Raw genomic sequence first — 9,816 nt, forward strand, 5'->3', positions numbered from 1 at the left:
CGCTGGATTGGAAATATTAACTCGGCTTTCTCTCCAAAGATGTTGCCAGAACTCTTGCAATTTCTGTTTTTGATTCTGACGTTCAACATCCGTCGTACTTCGCTTCATTTGGGTCAGAATCGTCAGGTTTTGTCACCGTGTTGCTTGCTGACTTGATTGCCAAGTCCGCAAAGCGATTTCCACGTTCGACCCAGATGGAAAAGTGAAATCCAAATTCCCTTCTGCACAGCATTTTCATTTCAGGGAAAAAATTACATTTTCTGAGAATACGAAACAATCCCAGCAGGGACTGACAAATTCCAGAGCATGCTGAATAGTACGTGCAGAGCACACAGGTCAAATACTGCATGTAAAATGAATGAATTTTGAATGAGTTTGGACAAGCATATGGACGTACATGGAATAGTGTAGGTTAGATGGGCTTCAGATCAGTATGACAGGTCGGCACAACATCGAGGGCCGAAGGGCCTGTACTGTGCTGAAATGTTCTATGTTCTATGACTTACTGTCACGTGTATTTTACAGTGAGAACAGGAAACAAAAGTGAGAAGTTTTTTTCCATGGTCGCCACAATTCAGCACCGTTTTGAATAATTTTAAAAATAAAGAAAAAGCTTAAAGACAGTCCATCCGTCCTGAGACAGCTTCCCATCAACAATGCCTGTGCTGCCATCCCTCCTCTACTGTCCCACAGCCATCTACACGAGACCCAAACAATATCGCCATTCTTCAGAGATAACAAAGTGTGGAGCTGGATGAACACAGCAGGCCAAGCTGCATCTCAGGACCACAAAAGCTGACGTTTCGGGCCTAGACCCTTCATCAGAGAGGGGGATGAAGGGTCTAGGCCCGAAACGTCAGCTTTTGTGCTCCTGAGATGCTGCTTGGCCTGCTGTGTTCATCCAGCTCCACACTTTGTTATCTCGGATTCTCCAGCATCTGCAGTTCCCATTGTCACTCACCATTCTTCAGGCATCATGTGCTGTCGCTGGGCCAATTCTCCTGCACCACACCCTTGCTTCCACCTGCAACAGACCCACCAACATCAGAGTCTCACCTCCCCCCACTGGGACCACACAATGTCACCATGACACCCATCTGCCACTGCTTCACCGGATAAAATTGGCAATCCCCATTTTTTGCTGCAAAGTCAACCTCACTGACATCACCTCTGCTTAAGTAGTTGCCAAATGCAATGCCAGACCCTGCATTTACCTGGAAAAGTAGGTGCTCACTCGCAGCTGCCAGAGTGTCCGCGCTGGGCTCAGGCAAATTGCCACGAGTTCCTTGGCACCGCCAAAGCCATCCGAGCTTAGGACAAGAGGTAAATAAAAAGTGGACAAAAGGAAAGGTCAGAGTGGATGAGCATCAGCTCAGGAGCCATCTTGTTGACATCTTGAAACAGCAGGACAAAACAAGTGACCTACATCCTAAACATAGCCGACGATTAAGTGGAAAGAGTTTTGGGAGCTGAAGTAGACATGGCATTCAATGGGTGACCACTCCAAAGTAGTAACACATGCAATGGTTTCACCAGTCACATAGACAGATGATGAGCGATCAGTACACGGATCTGGTCTCAGATTACGGGTTGAATATTGTGAGCAACTCTGGTCAGTGAGACACAAGAGAGTCGGTCTAGTAAATAAAATGTAACAGAGAAGGAACACAAGTCTGATCTCAGATGCTTCGTCCAAGGCACCTTCCAATCTCTGACCTCCACACACAAGAATAAAATGGCAGAAGACACACGGGAGCACCACCACCTGCAAGCTCCCTTCCAAGCCACTCACTACATTGAACTGGAAATTTGTGGCAGGTTCAAGCCCTGTCACTGGGTCCTGGAACTTCTGTGCTGAAATGCCCACAGTGTCAAGCAATGTGCAGCCTTGGTGGATTAGCCATGGGAAATGCAGGTTTACAGGGATAGGGTAGGAGGGTGGGTCCGGGAGGGATGTCCTTTCGAGGGTTGTGATAGAATCAATGTGTCAAATAGTCTGGTTCCACACTGTAGGGATTCAATGATCCTATATAGCTGAGCCGCAGTGGTTACTGAAGGCAGCTCACAATTGCCTTCTCAAGGGCAATTCAGGATGAGCAATAAATATGAGCCCAGTCTGACACATATCATTAATGAGATTTGGCAGAAACTTGACACCTGCAGCTGGCACGATGAATAGGCTGGTAATCATTAGAAAACCTTCAGAGTGGAATGAAACCATTCAGCCTATCGAATCTGCACCAATTTGTCAAAGAGCATCTCACCCAGACCCAGTTTCCCATCCTATCCTGTAAACCCTTATTCACAATGCTAACCCATCTTAACTGCATATCCCTGGACACTATTGGACAATTTAGCATGGCCAATCAAACTAACCTGAATATCTTTGGATTGTGGGAGGAAAACAAAGCATCCAGAGGAAATCCGTGCAGACCTGGGAGAATGTGCAAACTCTACACAGTCAGTCACCCAAGGCTGGAAACAAACCTGGGTCCCTGGCGCTGTAAGCATGTGCTGCTAACAACTGAGTCAGCAGGGCGCCAATGTGATTTAGAGATGGTAGCTGAGACTGAAAACGTACATCAGAAATATTACATCATCTTAAATTCTGGGCGTCGATCAAAAGAACAGTCCAAAACTCGGAAAACACTGCTTTTTCAGCTGGATCTCATGGCTCCCAAGAACATAAAATTGTCAGACACTTGAAGGAATTTGGGCAGAAATGAGAAGGTGAAGAACTTGGAATCCTTCAACAACTGCATGTGATTAACAACATGTTTCTGAATGTGGGCAAACCAGTGTGGGACCAGGAACAAGTTCAGACTGAAAAAGCAGTAAAAGAACAAAGAACAAGCACAGCACCTTTGGCCCTCCGAGCCTGTGCCAACACATTTTGCCCTTCCATATTAAAACTGTCTTCACTTCGAGAATCTGTATCCTTCTGTTCCCTTCCTATTTACGGATTTGTCCAATTGGCTCGTGAATGCTGTTGTTATGCCTGCTTCCACCATCTCTGCTGGCAGCACATTCCAGGCACTCACCACGCTTTGTGTGAAAAGCATGCCTCGCTCATCTCTTTGAAACATTCCCCACCTCACATGTTGAACCTGTGTCCCCTAGTAATTGACCCCTCTGCCCTGGGAAAAAGCCTCATTCTTTCCACTCTATGTATGCCATTCACAATCTTATAAATTTCGATCAGGTCGACCCTTCAACCTCCTGCATTTCAGTGAAAGCAAACCCAGTCTATCTGACCTTTCTTCTTAGCTAAGATCCCCCATACCAAGCAACATCCTGGTGAACCTTTTCTGTACCCTGTCCAAAACATACATATCTTCTGGTACTTTGGTGACCAGAACTGTACACAATATTCCAAATGTGGTCCAACTAAAGGTCTATATATCTGCAGCATAACGTGTCTATCCTCATACACAATGCACCTTCCAGTGAAGGCAAGCATGATATAGGCCCATTTTACTACCCTATCTACCTTTAAAAGCTACTGACCCTGAATTCCACAATTTGCAACAACTTGTATTCTCATGGTACATTTCAGGTCATAAAACACTGAAAGTCACTTTACAGAAATGCTGTTAAACAAAATGTAACACTGAGCTGCGTGAGAGGTTATGAGAACATACCACCCTCCGTGGTCAAAGAAATGTGCTCATTCAAAGAAAAATGATTCTCAGCAGTTTAAAGCAGACACAATGGTGGATTAAATTCAGCAATGTTCAAAAAGGCAGAAAAGGAACAATGCAGATTGTAAGGGAAAGGGACATTTGAGATAGGGAAAGGCCACATTTCTCCAGATTCTGAACTCAGCTACAGTCTTGGACTCAATTTTATTTCAGTCCAATGCAAAACTTTCCACCCCATGGAAATCCTTGCAGGAAAAATGCTCGACTGAATTGCTTCTTAAACATTTGTCCAAGATCTGCAGGTGGAATACACCTGTGAACGACTTAGCAGTCCTGCCCTTTCTCCTTTCACTTGTCAACAGTACAAAAACACGAAAACTGAAAGAATGCACTGCTTTCAACAAAGCACCAATCGATATTATCTGCTGCTATGCTTGAGAGGCTGATTCTCAGATCAAACAACAGGTTCAGCTACTTCCTGTCCTTTGATTTCAGCCCCAAAAGTGTTCCAGATCCAATCTCACGGTTCTATGCTTATGTAGTGACATGAATTTGCTAAGAAAATTACATGATTTATGTCATGTATGCTGAAGCCATAGTGTGTGTGGTGCCTATGAGTGATCAGAATGCGGGCTCTGAGATAACAAAGTGTGGAGCTGGATGAACACAGCAGGCCAAGCAGCATCTTAGGAGCACAAAAGCTGATGTTTCGGACCTGGACCCTTCATCAGAAAAGGGGAGGGGGAGAGGGGGAGGCGGATCGAAGATGGGTAGAGGAGAATATAGGTGGAGAGGAGACAGACAAGTTAAAGGGGCGGGGATGGAGCCAGTAGAGGTGAATGTAGGTGGGGAGGTAGGGAGGGAATAGGTCAATCTGGGAAAGACGGATAGGTCGAGGAGGCGGGATGAGGTTAGTAGGGAGGGAATGGAGGTGTGGCTTGAGCTGGGGGAGGGGATAGGTGAGAGGAAGAACAGGTCAGGGAGGCGGGGATGAGCTGGGCTGGTTTTGGGATGCAGTGGGGGGAGGGGGCGAACTGGGCTGGTTTTGGGATGTAGTGGGGAAGGGGAGATTTTGAAGCTGGTGAAGTCCACATTGATCCCATTGGGCTGCAGGGTTCCCAAGCGGAATATGAGTTGCTGGACCAGGGGACTTGTCCACCTGAATGTCTTTTAGGATAGTCAACACTTCCTCCTTCCTTATGCCAACTTGACCTAGAGTAAGCGAACATCTCCCTCTCCTTGGTGAATACAATGCAAAGTACTTGTTAAGAATGTCACCCATTTTCTCTGACTCAGCGCATAACTTTCCTTCTTTGTCCTTGAGTGGGCCAACCCTTTCTCTAGTTACCCTCTTGCTCTTTATATACCACAGGGGTCAGTGTTGGGGCCGCAGCTGTTCACCTTGTATATTAATGATCTGGATGAAGGGACCGGGGACATTCTGGTGAAGTTTGCCAATGATACGAAGATAGGTGGACAGGCAGGTAGTACTGAGGAGGTGGGGAAGCTGCAGAAAGATTTCGACAGTTTAGGAGAGTGGTCCAGGAAATGCTGATGGAATTCAATGTGAGTAAATGTGAGGTTTTGCACTTTGGAAAAAAGAATACAGGCATGGACTATTTTCTAAACGGTGAGAAAATTCGTAAAGCTGTAGTACAAAGGGATCTGGGAGTTTTGGTCCAGGATTCTCTAAAGGTTAACTTGCAGGTAGAGTCCGTGATTAAGAAAGCGATTGTAATGTTGTCGTTTATCCCAAAAGGGTTGGAATATAAAAGCATCGATGTGCTTCTGAGGCTTTATAAAGCTCTAGTTAGGCCCCATTTAGAATACTGTGTCCAATTTTGGGCCCCACACCTCAGGAAGGACATACTAGCCCTGGAGCGTGTCCAGCGGAGATTCACACGGTTGATCCCTGGAATGGTACGTTTAACATATGATGAACGGCTAAGGATCCTGAGATTGTATTCATTAGAGTTTAGAAAGTTGAGGGGACATCTAATAGAAACTTACAAGATAATGGATGGCTTAGAAGGGGTGGACGCTAGGAAGTTGTTTCCGTTAGGTGGGGAGACTAGGACCCATGGGCACAGCCTTAAAATTAGAGGGGGTAAATTTAAAACTGAAATGAGACAACATTTCTTCAGCCAGAGAGTGGTGGGCTTGTGGAATTCATTGCCACAGAGTGCAGTGGAGGCCAGGACGTTGGATGCCTTCAAGGCAGAGATCGACAAATTCTGGATCTCAGAATGAATCAAGAGCTACGGGGAGAGTGCAGGGAAGTGGTGTTGAAATGCCCATCAGCCATGATTTAAATGGCGGAGTGGACCTGATGGGCCGAATGGCATTACTTCCACTCCTATGTCTTATGGTCTTATATGAATAAAAGGCTTTGGGATTTTCCTTAACCATGTTTGCCAGCAATATCTCGTCCTCTCTTAGACCTCTTAATCCCTCATTTCAGATTCGCTCTACATTCCCCATATTCTTCCAAAGCTTCGTCTGTCTTCAGTCGCCTAGACCTCATGTATGCTTCCTTTTTCCTCTTGGCTAGTCTCACGATTTCACCTGTCATCCATGATTCCCTAATCTTGCCTTTTCTATTCCTCATTTTCACAGGAACATGTCTCTCCTGCGTGCTAATCAACCACTCCTTTAAAAGCCTCCCACATATCAAATGTGGATTTACCTTCAAACAGTTTCTCCCAATCTACGTTCCTCAGATCCTGCCAAATCTTGGTATAGTTGGCCTTCTCCCAGTTTAGTACTCTTCCTTTAGGACCACTCCCATCCTTGTCCATGAGTAGTGTAAAACTTACGGAATTGTGATCGCTATTTCCAAAGTAGTCCCCTACTGTAATATCAACCACCTGGCCGGGTTCATTCCCCAACACCGGGTCCACTATGGCCCCTCCCTGAGTTGGACTGCGTACATACTGCTCTAGAAAATCCTCCTGGACACACCTTACAAATTCTGCACCATCTTGTCCCCTAACACTGAGTGAATCCCAATTTTGGGAAAATTAAAATCTCCCATCACCACCACCCTGTTTCTCCTACACCTTTCCATTATCTGTTTACATATTTGTACCTCTATCTCAGGCTCGCTGTTGGGAGGCCTGTAGTACAGCCCCAACATTGTTACTGCATCCTTCTTATTTCTGAGTTCTACCCATATTGCCTCACTGCTTGAGTCCTCCATGGGGCCCTCCTTCAGTGCAGCTGTGATATCGTCTTTGACCATTACTGTAACTCCTCCACCCCTTTTACCTCCCTCTCTATCCTGCCTGAAGCATCGATATCCTGGGACAACTAGTTGCCAATCATGCCCTTCCCTCAACCAAGACTCAGTAATAGCAATAACATCATACCTCCAGGTACCGATCCAAGCCCTAAGCTCATCTGCCTTATCTACTGCACTTCTCGCATTAAAACAAATGCACCTCAGACCACCTGTCCCTTTGTGTTCATCATCTGCTCCCCGACTACTATTCCCTTCAGTCACACTGACTCCATTATCTTGTTCCCTACAGGCTTTGTTACTACCTCTTTTCTGTCCAATATTTGGTTCCCATCCCCCTGCCACATTAGTTTAAATCTTCCCCAACAGCATTCACAAAAGCACCCCCAAGGACATTGGTTCCAGTCCGGCCCAGGTGTAGACTGTCCAGTTTGTAATACCCACATTCCCCAGAACCGGTTCCAATGTCCCAAAAATCTGAACCCCTCCCCCCTGCACCATCTCTCAAGCCACGCACTCATCCTGGCTATTCTTTCATTTCTGCTCTGACTCGTACGTGACACTGGTAGCAATCCTGAGATTACTACCTTTGACGTCCTACTTTTTAACTTGGCTCCTAACTCCCTAAATTCTGCTAAGAGGATCTCATCCCGTTTCCTGCCTATATCGTTGGTGCCTATTTGCACCACGACAACTGGCTGTTTGCCCTCCCCCTTCAGAATGATCTGCAGCCGATCGGAGACATCCCTGACCCGTGCACCTGGGAGGCAACATACCATTCGGGAGTCCGGTTTTCGATCGCAGAACCGCCTATCTACTCCCCTTACAATTGAATCCCCAATGACTATCGCCCTTCCACTCTTTTTCCCGCCCTTCTGTACAGCAGAGCCAGCCACGGTGCCATGAGCCTGGCTACTGCTGCCTTCCCCGGTGAGCCATCTCCCCCAACAGTATTCAAAACAGAATACCTGTTTTGGAGGGAGATGACCGTAGGGGACACTTGCACTGCCTTCCTGCTCTTCCTCTGCCTTTTAGTCACCCATTCCCTTTCTCCCTCAGCAATCCTAATCTGCGGTGTGACCAACTTGCTAAACGTGCTGTCCACGGCCCCCTCAGCATCGCGTATGCTCTAAAGTGAGTCCATCTGCAGCTCGAGAGCTGTCATGCAGTCTAACAAGAGCTGCAGCTGGACACACTTCCTGCACTTGAAGGAGTCAGGGACATCAGCTGTGTCCCTGAGTTCCCACATTGAGCAAGAGGAGCACAACACGGGTGTGAGATCTCCTGACATTGTGAAACTTAACTTAGATAAATGAAAAAGGAATGATAAAAATTATTGGCAATCACACGATATATAAAGAAATATGAAATAGAAAAAAGCCTTACCTTATCTACACATCACCAAGCCTTTTTTTTTCGGTTCGAGGAGGAGGGCAGTTGGGAGACACTATGTGTGTAGTGTCTCGAGTTCAGCCGCTTCCCAAATAAATGAAGACCCCTCCCGCTCGAGGTAAGCTTTTTAAAGTGGGAAAAACCTTACCTTCCCGGCTGCCTCCTGGTGCTGTCTCTCTCTCTCGCTCTCCTCCCAAAAATGAAGGGGATTCTCTTTTGGCGGTTATTGCAGGGATGGGGTGGAAGGGACGAATTGCAGGAAATGTAGGAGACAAGGTAGAGGGCATTCTCAACCACTGCGGCGGGAGGGGGGAGCAGAAGCTGCTGTTCTTGAAGAACGAGGACATCTGGGATGTGTGGGAGTGGAATGCCTCATCCTGGGAGCAGATGCAGTGGATGCAAAGGAATTGGGAATAGGGGATGGAATTTTTGTAGGAGTGTGGGTGGGAGGAGGTGTATTCTAGGTAGCTGTGGGAGTCAGTGGGCTTGAAATGGATATCGGTTTCTAGGTGGTTGCTTGCAATGGAGACTGAGAGGTCCAGGAGGGTGAGGCATGTGTTGGAGATGGTCCAGGTCAGCTTGAGGTTGGCGTGGAAGGTGTTGGTGAAGTGGATGAACTGTTCGAGCTCCTCGTGGGAGCATGAGGCGGCGCGATACAGTCACCAGTGAAACGGAGGTAGAGGTGGGGTTTGTGGCCTGTGTAGGTGCGGAAGAGGGATTGTTCCACATAACCTATAAAAAGGCAGGCATAGCTTGGGCCCATGCGGGTACCCATGGCCACCCCCTGTGTCTGTAGGAAGTGTGAGGAATTGAAAGAGAAGTTGTTGAGGGTGAGGATGTGTTCAGCTAAGCAGATGAGGGTGCTTAGCCCGATGGATGGGGGCTGGTCAGGCTTGTGGGACAGGAAGAAGTGGAGGACCTTTAGGCCATCAACATGGAGAATGCATGTGTTTAGGTACTGGACGTCCATGGTGAAAATGAGATGTTGGGGACTGGGGAATTGGAAGTTCTGGAGGAGGTGGATGGTGTGGGTGGTGTCACAGATGTAGGTGGAGAATTCCTGGACCAAGGGGGAGAAAATGGAGTCCAGATAGGTGGAGATGAGTTTGTTGGGGTAGGAGCAGGCGGAGACAATGTGTCGACCAGAGCATTTGGGTTTGTGGATTTTGGGAAGGAGATAGAAGCTGGAGGTGTGGGGTTTGGGAACAATGAGTTTGAAGGCTGTGGGTGGGAGGTCACCTGAGATGATTAGGTTGTGGATGGTTCGGGAGATGATGGTTTGGTGCTCTGGGGTGGAGTCATGATCCAGGGAGTGGTAGGAGGAGGTGTGGGAGAGTTGGCATCTGGCCTCAGCGATGTCAAGGTCAGTGCCCCATACTACAACTGTGCCTCCCTTGTCCGCAGGTTTTACCTCCTGCCACAATGCCACCCGAAAATTGCAGGAACAGCTAAAAATCATTTCAACTCCCCCTCCCATTCCTCAGACGACATGTGGCCTCCTGCAGTGCCACGATGCCAACTGAAAGTTGAAGAAACAGCTAAAAC

The sequence above is a fragment of the Stegostoma tigrinum genome, chromosome 40, assembly GCF_030684315.1.
Source record: "Stegostoma tigrinum isolate sSteTig4 chromosome 40, sSteTig4.hap1, whole genome shotgun sequence".
Taxonomy (NCBI): domain Eukaryota; kingdom Metazoa; phylum Chordata; class Chondrichthyes; order Orectolobiformes; family Stegostomatidae; genus Stegostoma; species Stegostoma tigrinum.